Genomic DNA, 17,304 nt, shown 5'->3' with positions numbered 1-17,304 from the left:
AATTCAATTGTTTGGGTATTGTTTTCTATTGTGATACAGAAGATTCTTATGTTTTTGAATTGTTTCAAACAGTGTATAGAACGGTAAACGTATTGTTCTGATTAGTGATTTTATTACTGGTTCCACATTTGATTCAATTGTTTTGGAATCGTTTTTATAGTGAAGCAGAACATACTGTTTGTACTGTTTTTACCTAAGTTTTTACATTGAAACAATTGTTTGGGAATTGCTTTCTATTGTAATACAGAAAATTCTTATGTTTTCAAATTATTTTAAGCAGTGAAATGTATGGTAAACATACACTCAGAATAAAAAACATATTAAATTTAATAGTTCTGCATTTAGATTATGACCAGTTGCTTTTACACTTGAAAACTATGTGCGGCGCTGTTGAGTCATTGTCGATTCAATCATGATAGAATTTATGTGCGTCGCTTTCGGTTTTCAATCGTTCAGCGTATGGGTTATATTGGATCGAATAACAAAACCATTTTCAGGTGGGATTGGCTTCGAAACGTAAATAAATGCAATATTTTAATAATTTGCAACCGAGTTTACTTTATTCCATGAATAATACCAGATATTTAAGACCAGAGGGTTAAGTGATCCCGTCGCGGACTTCACCGTTCCTTCAGCACTTTGGGGGATCCACCGGATGCTGGTGTTGGCATGACGGAGCTAAACTATTTCGGCTGCAAAGTTCGCCACTTTTCACCGTTAGTGAAGCGATCGATCCTGATGCTGCAATAGGAATTCACTCACTGTGAGCGCCAAACATATTTTAAAGAACGAATTATGTACTTACCCTTGAGTATATCCATTATTTCAGCCGGTCAATTGAATCCGACAGCACGCGTTCGTGCAAAACATTCGTCTCCTGTGCGCGCCATTATGGTTTCTTATCTGTTTGCTTCCTTTTAAATTTTATGTGCGAATGGTTACTTGTTATACTGTTGCACTTGGAATATATTTTAGTAATAATAAAAATCTTGTGTCTTACTTATAGATTTTATCATTTGCACATAAACGAGCGATTCTCTCTCTCGCCGGCAGTCTATGCGCTTAGCGCACTTAGAATCTATCAGTCGAATAATTTGAGTGTATTGCTTTGAACAGTGACATTATTACTGGCTCTACATTAGATTCAATTGTTTTGGAATTGTTTTCTATTGTGAAACATAAAATTCTAATGTTTGGTAATAGTTTGAAAATTACAAAAATGTTTGATTTATTTCTGCTTTTTGTTACTGCCTGCTAGAAAGAATCCTGAATAAAACGAAACTGAACTATCATTATGCATTTGGACTAGAAGCTTGTATATTTTAGACATTTTAAGAACACAGATCGAACAATTATCAAATATTTGAAACACTCATGTTGTAAATCGAGTAATGTTTAACTGCATTGATGGTTGAAGCTTTGGCTCCCATGCCCCACAGCCAGATAACTGGGTTTAGCAGACTAAGCATTATATGTGGCAACACTATAAGCGGCATGATGGAACCGTGCCTAAGCGCGCTAAGTGTTATTAGTCCACTAATGTAGTTGCATTTAGTGGGTGATGAGGTACAAAAGTAACATTACAGCGTGCTTAACCATTATTGTAGCACTTAAAATACTCGATATACTACAACTTGAACCTATACTTGAAGATCGTTCGAAGCGTTAAAATGCAAAATATTGCATAGATTAAGTTCGTTAAATGTTGACTATACACAAGCTACTTTGTAGTTTGAATAGTTCTTCAAATATTCGAATCGCTCATTTTATTGTTCAATAAGCGTCTAGTTGCATTAATGGCTGAAGCTTGAGCTCCCATGTCCCACCAGCCAGATAACTGGGTTTAGCAGACTAAGCATTATATGTGGCAACACTATAAGCGGCATGATGGAACCGTGCCCCAGCGCGCTAGTGTTATTAGACCACTAATGTAGTTGCATTTAATGGGTGATGAGGTACTAAAGTAACATTACAGCGTGCTTAACCATTGTTGCAGCATTTATAGACACTTGATGAACAGCTTGTGGAAAACAGTATGCAATTGCGTCAAATTTAATAGTTAATCCATGGGATAACTATAAAATTTGACTCACACGCACGCATATGTTCCAGGCTTAAAGAGCGATCCTATATTAAAAGACCTTTCAAAGCGACCAAATGCAAAAGATGGTTCTAATTCAGTAATTTTGCAGTGTGGAACCTGGATCTAGATTAGTTAGTATCGCTCTGCGCTACTCTTTCATCATTAACCTTGATAGCTACATTTTTAACAATTATCCTTCATAACTACATTTCTAACAATTAACGTCTCTCCCTACTATCTAAGCTCCTATGTGGGACAATACAACGTAATAATAATGCAAGTTGTTAGAAATATCGTAACTACAGTAGATAATATTGAAAACATTCAGTAAAAGCGCAGTCTCTTAACAGAAATCCAAATAAACCCGCAAAACTTTGTTTACCTTTAACACTACTGAACTCATATATTGAAACTTGAAATTGTATTGAAATAATTCATGCTATCTCAACCCTAGCACTACTATGCTAGCACTACCTCGACATTGCCTATTATTTTGGTTGGGCATTACAGTTTTCGACAATAGTCACATACTATACCCTACGACATTGACGATTATTTTGTCTGCCACTCATCTGTTTGGCGCTATCCAGCAGGGACTTGGTCTGGTACCCCTTGATCTTGATCTTGAACTGGAATATTCAGACTTGGTCTGGTATATTTATAGAATCTTCAAAGCGCCAAGTGCAAAAGATGATTATAACAACAGCGAAATTACGCTATGTATCAAAAACTTATTATAGTAAGGCCTCAAGCACATACACAGAGCAAATATTTGACAAGGAACTTGCTAAAGATCAAACATCTGTTTGGCACCTTTTGGCACTAATGAAAACTCGATCGAGTCAAACGAGATTTTTGGGTATTGGTTTCTTTTTGGTCGAATCATTCAGTCTGTGCATCCCTCGGAGCAATCTCCGGATCTTAAGTAAACTCGTTCTTGCTTCTATGTTGAATCCTACGGAACGCCATTCCCGCATACCTTGTGTTTGTCGTGCTGCAACTGTTAGGTACTCCTATTGACGCTTTGAAACCTCGATCGAATTAACCTTTCAGGACGTGCGCCATCAAGCAAACGAAAACTGCACCGCGCTCGCGCTGTATTGCCCATTGCACGATGACGTCATCAAGAAATCGCTCTCTTTCTCTCCTACGGGAAATTAGAAAACAACAGGACCAACACCTGTCAAATTTGACAGGTACTGGTCCTGTTGTTTTCAAACTCTCTGAAGGAGCAAAAGAGATAGAATTTCGCCGTGAAGTGGTCTATACGGCGAGCAAGGTTTTTTGGTAGTGTAACGCGTAATCGTAATAATAAAATTATATATAATTGGGTGACATCGAGTATTATCGGCAGGTTTGTTCTCTTTGTCAGGGGGGTTTATTGTTGGCCAGATAGGCTGAAACTTGGTCGAATAATTTAGCATGGTTGGGAAAAATTTGAGGCCTACTTTGAGCTCAACAGGCTTAAAAACAAAACCTATGACGAAAAGAACAAAACAATCGAAAATACGCAAGTTCTCCCTAGAGTTCTTCTATATGACGATCATCCTCATTGGCGTCGATTATCGGAGTTTTAAGCAGGACGAAAACTTGCGTCTTCAATCGAAATGTACGTCCTGCGGAAAGATTATTGTGTTGCTCCCAAGGGGCGTTTCACTCGAGATGCATTCCATAAATCAGAAAAATTAAATGCATTTTTTTACATTTAAATGTTCATTTAATGCATTTTTTGAGCGTGCGCGGTTTGCGAATATACAAATACACTCATGCGCAACTAAATGTCAAATTCGTCGCGCGGTTTAAGATCGTAAACAAAACAAAACTTTTCCGAAATCGGTTGGTTTTTCGTTTTTTGGCTTTTAAGGTGAAGAAATATGAGGAGTTATTGGAGACCATAGGTATGTATCCTGCGGAGGACGGTAGCCGACGACGAGCTCGAGCCAACACATTCGAAGCCATCGAGCCAGCCGCACCGGCAACTCTACATACTATGATAAATACTCCGGCTTGAATTTAGCTCTAATGTATTACCTTGCATCCTTTCACAGATCGCCGATGCAAGTCAGACCGTGGGCGTCACGGAAACGAATTCGCAGTTCCCTCGCTGCCGCTGCTTTGGGATGACGGAAACCAAAAACCGCTGTTCTAATGCGCTCTCAGCGACATAAGTTCCAGCAGCAGTTCCTTTTTCCAGATTACGATGAGCCACTAGCGGAAAAAGAAGAGAGAGAAGATATCGAAGCAGCGGAGGAAGATTTTCTCGTCAGGCATATACGAGCGTGAGCTTTGCTGATGGGGATCTTGATGATGCAGGGACATTGGACATGGCTTACCGGAAGGCCAAGAAGAAACAATGCAGCCGGAAGAAGGGAAATGTAGATGAAAAACAAGGACTACCGGAAGAACCATGAGGAATCGCTAGAGGTAAGATGTTCTCGGAAGTCATCAGCACCTCAAGATCATCACTCTCACGGTGGGCAACCTGAGGAGGATCCTCGGCAACGACAAAAAGGCACTATGGGGACCTGAGGCTCGGGCCCAACAATGCCGTACTGCTGATATACGAAAGGTATGAACGTACACGGTTACAGAAGTTACACAGATTTGTGTACTACTAGATCAGCCTCACCGCTGTGTCAAATGTACACAGATACTTTTCCGGCTCCAGCGCTGGCATGAAAACAAAATTAACAATTATTTTTGCACTGATCGATTCCTGATAATGCATGTCATCGTTCAGAGAAAATTAGTTATGAACTTTGCCCCCATACCAGCGCTAGAGCCAGAAAAGTGACTGTGTACATTTGACACAGGGGTGGAGGCTGATCTAGTAGTACACAAATCTGTGTACATTGTACACAAGCCTGTGTACATTGTACACAAGCCTGTGTTGTTTCATTTTAGGGTGTAAGTTTTCGCGGGCAGGTTCAAGGATAGGGTGGAAAAGGATGGAAGAATTTTAATTAATTTTGCAGCTACCTACTTGTACATTTTTTTTAGAGTGAAAACTTTGCCTGTGCCGATCATTATATCTAGGTATACCGATGTCTATCAATGCATTTGGGCACCAAAAATCGGCCAAGTTTTGGAGAAATCCTTAATTTTGTGTAAATAATTTTGATGAAGAGATTCTCTACGATCTTGTCGAATAAAAATGAGAAGAAAAGCTCTGAGGTTTGGTAATTATATTTCACCCTGGGCTTGTGTTATTTGTTCCGGGGAGCTTTGACTTTAGGCATGCTTTTCAGTAATAATTAGAGTAGATGAATGCATAAGCAATGCCAATGCTAAACGCTTCTGATCGCCCACAACTGATTTCAGCAGCTGAACCTGAAAATATGATGTATGACAAACTTGCGCTGCTAGAGACCAGTCCTCGGGAGTACCTCCAGAAGCTCCACGGAAATTCCAGCCGGAGTTCCTCGGGAATTTCTCCAGAAGTTCATCGGCATTTTTTTAAGGAGTTTCTTTGAAATTCCTCCTGGACTTCCTCGAGAATTTCTCTAACAGTTCCTCGGCATTTTTTCCAGAAGTTGCTCGGGAATTCATCCAGCAGTTCCCAGGAAATTCCTTCCAGGGTTTCCTCGGATATTTCTGCAGGAATTCCTCGGGAATTTCTTGGGAGTTCCTCAGGAAAATTTTCAGGAATTCGTCGGGAATTCCCCCAGCAGTTCCTCAGAAATTCCTCCAGGAGTTTCTCGGGAATTTTTCCAGGAGTTTCTTGGGAATTTCTTCTGCAGTTTTGGAAATTCTACCAGGAGTGCCATGGAAATTTCTACAGAAGTTCTTCTGAAACACCTCCAGAATTTTCACGGAAACTCCTTTAGGAATTCATCAGGAGTTCCTTCAGGATTTCCTTGGGAATTCCTTTGAAATTTCTCCAGGAGGTTCTCGAGAATTCTTCCTGCAGTTCTTAGAGAATTTCTGCACGAGTTTCTCGGGAATTTTTCCTGGAGTTGATCGAGCATTCCTCCAGCAGTTCCCAGGAAATTCCTTTAAGGGTTTTCCCGGATATTTCTGCAGGAATTCCTCGGGAGATCCTCCCGGGAGAAGTTCCTCGGGAATTCCTCCAGAAGTTCCTCAAGAAATCCTTCAGGAGTTCCTCAGAAATTCGTCCAGAATTCCCCTAGCAGTTCCTCCTCGGGAATTTCTCCAGGGCTTCCTGGAGAATACCTTCAGTTCCTCAGGAATTCTTCCTTGAGTTCCTCAGGAATTCCTCCAGGAGCTTTTCGGAAATTCTTCCAGGAGTTCCTTGGGAATTTCTTCAGAAGTTTTGGAAATTCTTCCAGGAGTTCCATGGAAATTTCTCCAGAAGTTCTTCGGAAACACTTCCAGAATTTTCACGGAAATTCCTTTAGGAGTTCCTCAGGATTTCCTTAGAAATTTTTCCAGGAGGTTCTCGAGAATTCTTCCTGAAGTTCTTTGGGAATTTCTGCACGAGTTCCTCGGGAATTTTTCCTGGAGTTGATCGAGCATTCCTCCAGAAGTTCTTGTAATTCCTCAAGGAGTTCCTCGGAAATTCCTCCAGAAGTTCCACGGGAGTTCCACCAGGAGTTCCTCGGGAATTTCTCGAGGAGTTCCTAGATAATTCCTCCAGGTGTTCCTTGTCATTTTTCCAGGAGTTACCTGTATATGCGTCGTTCATCAGGAACATCCACAGGAGTTTCTCGGAAATTCCTCCAAGAATTCTACGGAAATTCCTCCAGCAGTTCCTCGGAAATTTCTCCTGAAATTTCTCGGGAATTCCTCCAAGAGTTCCCCGAGAATTCCTCCAGGAGTTTCTCAGGAATTCCTCCAGGATTTCCTTGGGAATTTCGCCAGGAATTTCCTAAGGAATTCTTTCTGAATTTCATTAGGAATTCTTCCAGGAGTTCCTTGGAAATTCCTCCAGGAGTTCCTTGGGAATTCCTCCAGGAGTTCCTTGGGAATTCCTCCAGGAGTTCCTTGGGGATTCCTCCAGGAGTTTCTTGGGAATTCCTCCAGGAGTTCCTTGGGGATTCCTCCAGGAGTTCCTTGGGAATTCCTCCAGGAGTTCCTTGGGAATTCCTCCAGGAGTTCCTTGGGAATTCCTCCAGGAGTTCCTTGGGAATTCCTCCAGGAGTTCCTTGGGAATTCCTCCAGGAGTTCCTTGGGAATTCCTCCAGGAGTTCCTTGGGAATTCCTCCAGGAGTTCCTTGGGAATTCCTCCAGGAGTTCCTTGGGAATTCCTCCAGGAGTTCCTTGGGAATTCCTCCAGGAGTTCCTTGGGAATTCCTCCAGGAGTTCCTTGGGAATTCCTCCAGGAGTTCCTTGGGAATTCCTCCAGGAGTTCCTTGGGAATTCCTCCAGGAGTTCCTTGGGAATTCCTCCAGGAGTTCCTTGGGAATTCCTCCAGGAGTTCCTTGGGAATTCCTCCAGGAGTTCCTTGGGAATTCCTCCAGGAGTTCCTTGGGAATTCCTCCAGGAGTTCCTTGGGAATTCCTCCAGGAGTTCCTTGGGAATTCCTCCAGGAGTTCCTTGGGAATTCCTCCAGGAGTTCCTTGGGAATTCCTCCAGGAGTTCCTTGGGAATTCCTCCAGGAGTTCCTTGGGAATTCCTCCAGGAGTTCCTTGGGGATTCCTCCAGGAGTTCCTTGGGAATTCCTCCAGGAGTTCCTTGGGAATTCCTCCAGGAGTTCCTTGGGAATTCCTCCAGGAGTTCCTTGGGAATTTCTCAAGGAGTTCCTAGAAAATTCCTCCAGGTGTTCCTTGCCATGTTTCCAGGAGTTACCTGTCAATGCATCGTTCATCAGGAACATCCACAGGAGTTTCTCGGAAATTCCTCCAAGAATTCTACCGTAATTCCTCCAGCAGTTCCTCGGAAATTTCTCCAGAAATTTCTCAGGAATTCCTCCAAGAGTTCCTCGAGAATTCCTCCAGGAGTTTTTCAGGAATTCCTCCAGGATTTCCTTGGGAATTTCTCCAGGAATTTCCTAAGGAATTCTTCCTGGATTTCATTGGGAATTCTTCCAGGAGTTCCTTGGGAATTCCTCCAGGAGTTCCTTGGGAATTCCTTCAGGAGTTTCTTGGGAATTCCTCCAGGAGTTCCTTGGGAATTTCTTCAGAAGTTTTGGAAATTCTTCCAGGAGTTCCATGGAAATTTCTCCAGAAGTTCTTCGGAAACACTTCCAGAATTTTCACGGAAATTCCTTTAGGAGTTCCTCAGGATTTCCTTAGAAATTTTTCCAGGAGGTTCTCGAGAATTCTTCCTGAAGTTCTTTGGGAATTTCTGCACGAGTTCCTCGGGAATTTTTCCTGGAGTTGATCGAGCATTCCTCCAGAAGTTCTTGTAATTCCTCAAGGAGTTCCTCGGAAATTCCTCCAGAAGTTCCACGGGAGTTCCACCAGGAGTTCCTCGGGAATTTCTCGAGGAGTTCCTAGATAATTCCTCCAGGTGTTCCTTGTCATTTTTCCAGGAGTTACCTGTATATGCGTCGTTCATCAGGAACATCCACAGGAGTTTCTCGGAAATTCCTCCAAGAATTCTACGGAAATTCCTCCAGCAGTTCCTCGGAAATTTCTCCTGAAATTTCTCGGGAATTCCTCCAAGAGTTCCCCGAGAATTCCTCCAGGAGTTTCTCAGGAATTCCTCCAGGATTTCCTTGGGAATTTCGCCAGGAATTTCCTAAGGAATTCTTTCTGAATTTCATTAGGAATTCTTCCAGGAGTTCCTTGGAAATTCCTCCAGGAGTTCCTTGGGAATTCCTCCAGGAGTTCCTTGGGAATTCCTCCAGGAGTTCCTTGGGGATTCCTCCAGGAGTTTCTTGGGAATTCCTCCAGGAGTTCCTTGGGGATTCCTCCAGGAGTTCCTTGGGAATTCCTCCAGGAGTTCCTTGGGAATTCCTCCAGGAGTTCCTTGGGAATTCCTCCAGGAGTTCCTTGGGAATTCCTCCAGGAGTTCCTTGGGAATTCCTCCAGGAGTTCCTTGGGAATTCCTCCAGGAGTTCCTTGGGAATTCCTCCAGGAGTTCCTTGGGAATTCCTCCAGGAGTTCCTTGGGAATTCCTCCAGGAGTTCCTTGGGAATTCCTCCAGGAGTTCCTTGGGAATTCCTCCAGGAGTTCCTTGGGAATTCCTCCAGGAGTTCCTTGGGAATTCCTCCAGGAGTTCCTTGGGAATTCCTCCAGGAGTTCCTTGGGAATTCCTCCAGGAGTTCCTTGGGAATTCCTCCAGGAGTTCCTTGGGAATTCCTCCAGGAGTTCCTTGGGAATTCCTCCAGGAGTTCCTTGGGAATTCCTCCAGGAGTTCCTTGGGAATTCCTCCAGGAGTTCCTTGGGAATTCCTCCAGGAGTTCCTTGGGAATTCCTCCAGGAGTTCCTTGGGAATTCCTCCAGGAGTTCCTTGGGAATTCCTCCAGGAGTTCCTTGGGAATTCCTCCAGGAGTTCCTTGGGAATTCCTCCAGGAGTTCCTTGGGGATTCCTCCAGGAGTTCCTTGGGAATTCCTCCAGGAGTTCCTTGGGAATTCCTCCAGGAGTTCCTTGGGAATTCCTCCAGGAGTTCCTTGGGAATTTCTCAAGGAGTTCCTAGAAAATTCCTCCAGGTGTTCCTTGCCATGTTTCCAGGAGTTACCTGTCAATGCATCGTTCATCAGGAACATCCACAGGAGTTTCTCGGAAATTCCTCCAAGAATTCTACCGTAATTCCTCCAGCAGTTCCTCGGAAATTTCTCCAGAAATTTCTCAGGAATTCCTCCAAGAGTTCCTCGAGAATTCCTCCAGGAGTTTTTCAGGAATTCCTCCAGGATTTCCTTGGGAATTTCTCCAGGAATTTCCTAAGGAATTCTTCCTGGATTTCATTGGGAATTCTTCCAGGAGTTCCTTGGGAATTCCTCCAGGAGTTCCTTGGGAATTCCTTCAGGAGTTTCTTGGGAATTCCTCCAGGAGTTCCTTGGGAATTCCTCCAGGAGTTCCTTGGGAATTGCTCCAGGAGTTCCAGGAGGAATTCCCAAGGAATTCCAGGAGGAATTCCAGGAGGAATTCCCAAGGAATTCCAGGAGGAATTCCCAAGGAATTCCAGGAGGAATTCCCAAGGAATTCCAGGAGGAATTCCCAAGGAATTCCAGGAGGAATTCCCAAGGAATTCCAGGAGGAATTCCCAAGGAATTCCAGGAGGAATTCCCAAGGAATTCCAGGAGGAATTCCCAATGAATTCCAGGAGGAATTCCCTAGGAATTCCAGGAGGAATTCCCAAGGAATTCCAGGAGGAATTCCCAAGGAATTCCAGGAGGAATTCCCAAGGAATTCCAGGAGGAATTCCCAAGGAATCCCAGGAGAATTCCCAAGGAATTCCAGGAGAATCCCCAAGGAATTCCAGGAGGAATTCCCAAGGAATTCCAGGAGGAATTCCCAAGGAATTCCAGGAGGAATTCCCAAGGAATTCCAGGAGGAATTCCCAAGGAATTCCAGGAGGAATTCCCAAGGAATTCCAGGAGGAATTCCCAAGGAATTCCAGGAGGAATTCCCAAGGAATTCCAGGAGGAATTCCCAAGGAATTCCAGGAGGAATTCCCAAGGAATTCCAGGAGGAATTCCCAAGGAATTCCAGGAGGAATTCCCAAGGAATTCCAGGAGGAATTCCCAAGGAATTCCAGGAGGAATTCCCAAGGAATTCCAGGAGGAATTCCCAAGGAATTCCAGGAGGAATTCCCAAGGAATTCCAGGAGGAATTCCCAAGGAATTCCAGGAGGAATTCCCAAGGAATTCCTGGAGGAATTCCAGGAGGAATTCCAGGAGGAATTCCCAAGGAATTCCAGGAGGAATTCCCAAGGAACTCCAGGAGGAATTCCCAAGGAATTCCAGGAGGAATTCCCAAGGAATTCCAGGAGAAATTCCCAAGGAATTCCAGGAGGAATTCCCAAGGATTTCCTGGAGGAATTCCCAAGGAATTCCAGGAGGAATTCCCAAGGAATTCCAGGAGGAATTGCCAAGGAATTCCAGGAGGAATTCTCAAGGAATTCCAGGAGGAATTCCCAAGGAATTCCAGGAGGAATTCCCAAGGAATTCCAGGAGGAATTCCCAAGGAATTCCAGGAGGAATTCCCAAGGAATTCCAGGAGGAATTCCCAAGGAATTCCAGGAGGAATTCCCAAGGAATTCCAGGAGGAATTCCCTAGGAATTCCAGGAGGAATTCCCAAGGAATTCCAGGAGGAATTCCCAAGGAATTCCAGGAGGAATTCCCAAGGAATTCCAGGAGGAATTCCCAAGGAATTCCAGGAGGAATTCCCAAGGAATTCCAGGAGGAATTCCCAAGGAATTCCAGGAGGAATTCCAGGAGGAATTCCAGGAGGAATTCCAGGAGGAATTCCAGGAGGAATTCCAGGAGGAATTCCAGGAGGAATTCCAGGAGGAATTCCAGGAGGAATTCCAGGAGGAATTCCCAAGGAATTCCAGGAGGAATTCCCAAGGAATTCCAGGAGGAATTCCCGAGGAATTCCAGGAGGAATTCCCAAGGAATTCCAGGAGGAATTCCCAAGGAACTCCAGGAGGAATTCCCAAGGAATTCCAGGAGGAATTCCCAAGGAATTCCAGGAGGAATTCCCAAGGAATTCCAGGAGGAATTCCCAAGGAATTCCAGGACGAATTCCCAAGGAATTCCAGGAGGAATTCCCAAGGAATTCCAGGAGGAATTCCAGGAGGAATTCCCAAGGAATTCCAGGAGGAATTCCCAAGGATTTCCTGGAGGAATTCCCAAGGATTTCCTGGAGGAATTCCCAAGGAATTCCAGGAGGAATTCCCAAGGAATTCCAGGAGGAATTCCCAAGGAATTCCAGGAGGAATTCCCAAGGAATTCCAGGAGGAATTCCCAAGGAATTCCAGGAGGAATTCCCAAGGAATTCCAGGAGGAATTTTTTGACAGACTGCGATGTTATTCGAAAATGAGTTTTTTTTCACCCATTGATAGGTTTTTGGAAACAACAGTGTATATCTCAAGAGAATTTCCTATCCTGATCATATAAGTATTTTGAATGAATTGTAAACCATTTATGGATGCCCGAAAAAATATTATAAATTTGCGCCATGGGTCAACATTAATCTATTTTTAATTTCTTACAGTTGTATCTGCTAACCATGACTGTGTAAAAACCATATCTGCGATTACCTAACCACCTGCTCTAATCATCATCATATATGGATCATCCCGAAACGCATGCTGCTTTTATAAATAGTATTACAATTATTGTGACAATTATTATTATCAATAAACAACAATGTAGGGCTTGGGAGGGGAGGGGGATTGCGTTGCTGGGCTGTTTTAACTATCCGAAGTACAAAGGCTCTGATCAAGGTAAGTGATAGTAGCTAGACATTATTAACTTCTTTCTTAAACTTCAAGAGAAGTTACATAGCTCCATAAATGTTTCATTACTTAGTACATAGTTACTTGTACTAAGAATTTTCAATTATTTAGGTGCACCATGTCCATGGTGACGCAAAATATAGCTCATTGTGAAGTAGGCCATTCTAATGTTTCTTCTGAGATTTTTCAGCGTAGTTTATGCTAAACTCGTTGTCCAGAAGGTTTACCAAGTCCTCTAAGGTTGCGAGGTAACGTAAAATGTGTCGTCAGAACTTGTAGTTCAGGAGGTTTACCAAGTCCTCTGAAGTTACGAGGTAACGCGGAATGTGTCTTCAGAACTTGTAGTTCAGGAGGTTTACCAGGTCCTCTAAAGTTACGAGGTAACGCGGAATGTGTCTACAGAACTTGTAGTTCAGGAAGTTTACCAAGCCCCCCTAAAAAGCTCATTTAAAAGTAGGCCATCTACTGTTTCTTTTGGGATTTCTCAGCGTAGTTTATGCTAACAGTCCTTATATATTCTAAACTCGTTGTCCAGAAGGTTTACCAAGTTCTCAAAGGTTGCGAGGTAACGTAAAATATGTCGTCAGAACTTGTAGTTCAGAAGGTTTACCAAGTCCTCTAAAGCTGCGAGGTTACGCAAAATGTGTCTTCAGAACTTGTAGTTCAGGAGGTTTACCAGGTCCTCTAAAGTTACGAGGTAACGCGGATTGTGTCTACTGAACTTATAGTTCATGAAAGTTACCAAGCCCCCCTAAAAAGCACATTGTGAAGTAGGCCATTCTACTGTTTCTTTCTAACAGTCCTTATATATTCTGAACTCGTTGTCCAGAAGGTTTACCAAGTCCTCTAAAGTTACGAGGTAACGCGGAATGTGTCTTTAGAACTTGTAGTTCAGGAGGTTTACCAAGTCCTCTAAAGCTGCGAGGTAACGCAAAATGTGTCCTCAGAACTTGTAGTTCAGGAGGTTTACCAAGTCCTCTAAAGCTGCGAGGTAACGCAAAATGTGTCTTCAGAACTTGTAGTTCAGGAGGTTTACCAAGTCCTCTGAAGTTACGAGGTAACGCGGAATGTGTCTTCAGAACTTGTAGTTCAGGAGGTTTACCAGGTCCTCTAAAGTTACGAGGTAACGCGGATTCTGTCTACTGAACTTACTTTTAGGAAGCCCCCGAAAATTGGATGGTGACGCAAAATATAGCTCATTGTGAAGTAGGCCATTCTAATGTTTCTTTTGGGATTTTTCAGCGTAGTTTATGCTAACAATCCTTATATATTCTAAACTCGTTGTCTAGAAGGTTTACCAAGTCCTCTAAGGTTGCGAGGTAATGTAAAATGAGTCGTCAGAACTTGTAGTTCAGAAGGTTTACTAAGTCCTCTAAAGCTGCGAGGTAACGCAAAATGTGTCTTCAGAACTTGTAGTTCAGGAGGTTTACCAAGTCCTCTAAAGCTGCGAGGTAACGCAAAATGTGTCTTCAGAACTTGTAGTTCAGGAGGTTTACCAGGTCCTCTAAAGTTACGAGGTAACGCGGATTGTGTCTACTGAACTTATAGTTCATGAAAGTTACCAAGCCCCCCTAAAAAGCTCATTGTGAAGTAGGCCATTCTACTGTTTCTTTCTAACAGTCCTTATATATTCTGAACTCGTTGTCCAGAAGGTTTACCAAGTCCTCTAAGGTTGCGAGGTAACGCAAAATGTGTCTTCAGAACTTGTAGTTCAGGAGGTTTACCAAGTCCTCTAAAGCTGCGAGGTAACGCAAAATGTGTCTTCAGAACTTGTAGTTCAGGAGGTTTACCAAGTCCTCTAAAGTTACGAGGTAACGCGGAATGTGTCTTCAGAACTTGTAGTTCAGGAGGTTTACCAGGTCCTCTAAAGTTACGAGGTAACGCGGATTGTGTCTACTGAACTTACTTTTAGGAAGCCCCCCGAAAATTGGATGGTGACGCAAAATATAGCTCATTGTGAAGTAGGCCATTCTAATGTTTCTTTTGGGATTTTTCAGCGTAATTTATGCTAACAATCCTTATATATTCTAAACTCGTTGTCCAGAAGGTTTACCAAGTCCTCTAAGGTTGCGAGGTAACGTAAAATGTGTCGTCAGAACTTGTAGTTCAGGAGGTTTACCAAGTCCTCTAAAGTTACGAGGTAACGCGGAATGTGTCTTCAGAACTTGTAGTTCAGAAGGTTTACCAGGTACTCTAAAGTTACGAGGTAACGCGGATTGTGTCTACTGAACTTACTTTTAGGAAGCCCCCGAAAATTGGATGGTGACGCAAAATATAGCTCATTGTGAAGTAGGCCATTCTAATGTTTCTTTTGGGATTTTTCAGCGTAGTTTATGTTAACAATCCTTATATATTCTAAACTCGTTGTCCAGAAGGTTTACCAAGTTCTTTAAGGTTGCGAGGTAACGTAAAATGAGTCGTCAGAACTTGTAGTTCAGAAGGTTTACCAAGTCCTCTAAAGCTGCGAGGTAACGCAAAATGTGTCTTCAGAACTTGTAGTTCAGGAGGTTTACCAAGTCCTCTATAGCTGCGAGATAACGCAAAATGTGTCTTCAGAACTTGTAGTTCAGGAGGTTTACCAAGTCCTCTAAAGTTACGAGGTAACGCGGATTGTGTCTACTGAACTTGTAGTTCAGGTAGTTTACTTTTAGGAAGCCCCCCGAAAATTGGATGGTGGCGCAAAATATAGCTCATTGTGAAGTAGGCCATTCTAATGTTTCTTTTGGGATTTTTCAGCGTAGTTTATGCTAACAATCCTTATATATTCTAAACTCGTTGTCCAGAAGGTTTACCAAGTCCTCTAAGGTTGCGAGGTAACGTAAAATGAGTCGTCAGAACTTGTAGTTCAGAAGGTTTACCAAGTCCTCTAAAGCTGCGAGGTAACGCAAAATGTGTCTTCAGAACTTGTAGTTCAGGAGGTTTACCAGGTCCTCTAAAGTTACGAGGTAACGCGGATTGTGTCTACTGAACTTATTGTAGTTCAGGAAGTTTACTTTTAGGAAGCCCCCCGAAAATTGGATAGTGACGCAAAATATAGCTTATTGTGAAGTAGGCCATTCATATGTTTCTTTTGGGATTTTTCAGCGTAGTGAACTACTTAAGTCCTCTAAAGCTGCGAGGTAACGCAAAATGTGTCGTCAGAACTTGTAGTTCAGGAGTTTTACCAAGTCCTCTAAAGCTGCGAGGTAACGCAAAATGTGTCTTCAGAACTTGTAGTTAAGAAGGTTTACCAGGTCCTCTAAAGTTACGAGGTAACGCGGAATGTGTCTACAGAACTTGTAGTTGAGGAAGTTTACCAAGCCCCCCTAAAAAGCTCATTGTGAAGTACGCCATTCTACTGTATCTTTTGGGATTTTTTAGCGTAGTTTACGCTAAAAATCCTTATATATTCTGAACTCGTCGTCCAGAAGGTTTACCAAGTCCTCTCAAGTTTCGAGATAACGTAAAATGTGTCGTCAAAAACCTGTAGTTCAGGAGGGTTACCAAGTCCCCTCAAATTGCGTGGTGAGCTAAAAAATAAATCTCATTGTGAGGGAGGTCATTCTAATTATTCTTTTTTGAATTGTTCAGCGTGATTTTTGCTAACAATTCTTCTATATTCATAACTCGTCGTCCAGAAGGATATCTCGTTCAGAACTCGTCGTCCAAGTCCTCTCAAGTTGCGGGGTAACGCGAAATGTGTCTACAGAACTTGTAGTTCAGAAGGTTTACTAAGTCCCCTAAAAATTGCATGGTGACGCAAAATATAGCTCATTGAGAAGTAGGTTATTCTGATTTTTCTTTTCGGATTTTTCAGCGTAGTTTATGCCAACAATTCTTATGTACTCTGAACTCGTCGTCCGGAAGGTTTACCATGCCCTCTAAGGTTGCGAGGTAACGTAAAATGTGTCGTCAGAACTTGTAGTTCAAGAGGTTTACCAAGTCCCCTCAAATTTCGTGGTGACGCAAAATGTATCATTGTAAGGTGGGTCATTCTAATGTTTCTTTTGGGATTTTTCAGCGTGATTTACGCTAACAATCATTATATATTCAGAACTCGTAGTTCATAAGGTTTTCCAAGTCCTCACAAGTTGTGAGGTAACGTAAAATATGTCGTCAAAACGTGTAGTTCAGGAGTACCAAGTCCCCTCCAACTGCGTGGTGAGGCAAAAAATAAATCTCATTGAGAAGTTGGTCATTCTAATGTTTCTTTTAGAATTTTTCAGCGTAATTTTTGCTAACAATCCTCAGAACTTGTAGTCCAGAAGATTTACCAAGTCCTCTAAAGTCGCGTTGTGTCATAAGAACTTGTTCAGGTGGTTTACCAAGTCCCCTCAAATTGCGTGGCGACGCAAATATATCAATGCATTGTAAAGTAGGAGAAGTTGGTCATTCTAATGTTTCTTTTGTGATTAAATCTTAATGTGTTCAAAACTAGCAGTTAGTCTCAGAGGTCCACCATAATCTCTCAAGTTACAAATCCTGCCGAAAACCGAATAAGTCCGTCTAATCTTTCATTTTAGGTTAATTTACAACAGTTTTTTTTTCTTGTACCGTCAAGGCGCCATTCACCGTGGGGGCTCCATTCACCGTGTGCCTTCGAGTGTTTTTTCATTATTTCCATATTATGATTGAATGATATGACAATTTCCCTTCAATTTCACCAATACAACACTAATGTATTGTTACCATGCCATAACGCTTATTAGAAACATTTAAAAGTATCATTTTGACACTAAAGTGTGTTTACATGAAGCGGGTTTCTGCTGGTTCACTGCATTCATAGTGAAAAAAACGAAAACTGCGCTAAGGTGATTTAAGCGATAAACTAAATGTAGTAACGTTTTTATTCCACCAAGAAGCAATTAAATTCACATATCAGGTATGTATCTTGCATTACCGACGTAAGTTTAACAAGAAAGTACGATTAC

At 42.5% G+C, this 17,304-nt stretch overlaps 2 long non-coding RNA genes across 2 annotated transcripts; one reads left to right on the top strand and one right to left on the bottom strand.

Annotated features, from left to right (window-relative positions):
- Nucleotides 1-296: 296 nt before the first annotated feature.
- On the bottom strand, nucleotides 297-1,015 carry LOC134287000 (uncharacterized). Its single transcript, XR_009996947.1, has 2 exons — nucleotides 806-1,015; nucleotides 297-741 (listed from the first exon to the last, which is right to left on the bottom strand). It is a non-coding gene; the product is annotated as an uncharacterized LOC134287000 (long non-coding RNA).
- A 2,716-nt stretch (nucleotides 1,016-3,731) lies between these two features.
- On the top strand, nucleotides 3,732-16,920 carry LOC134287902 (uncharacterized). Its single transcript, XR_009997631.1, has 3 exons — nucleotides 3,732-3,981; nucleotides 4,132-4,652; nucleotides 12,151-16,920. It is a non-coding gene; the product is annotated as an uncharacterized LOC134287902 (long non-coding RNA).
- Nucleotides 16,921-17,304: the final 384 nt, after the last annotated feature.

The sequence above is a fragment of the Aedes albopictus genome, chromosome 2, assembly GCF_035046485.1.
Source record: "Aedes albopictus strain Foshan chromosome 2, AalbF5, whole genome shotgun sequence".
In the NCBI taxonomy this organism is placed as follows: Eukaryota; Metazoa; Arthropoda; class Insecta; order Diptera; family Culicidae; genus Aedes; species Aedes albopictus.
The sequence above is the reverse complement of the archived record's forward strand: the minus strand, read 5'-3'. Positions and strand labels throughout refer to the sequence as shown.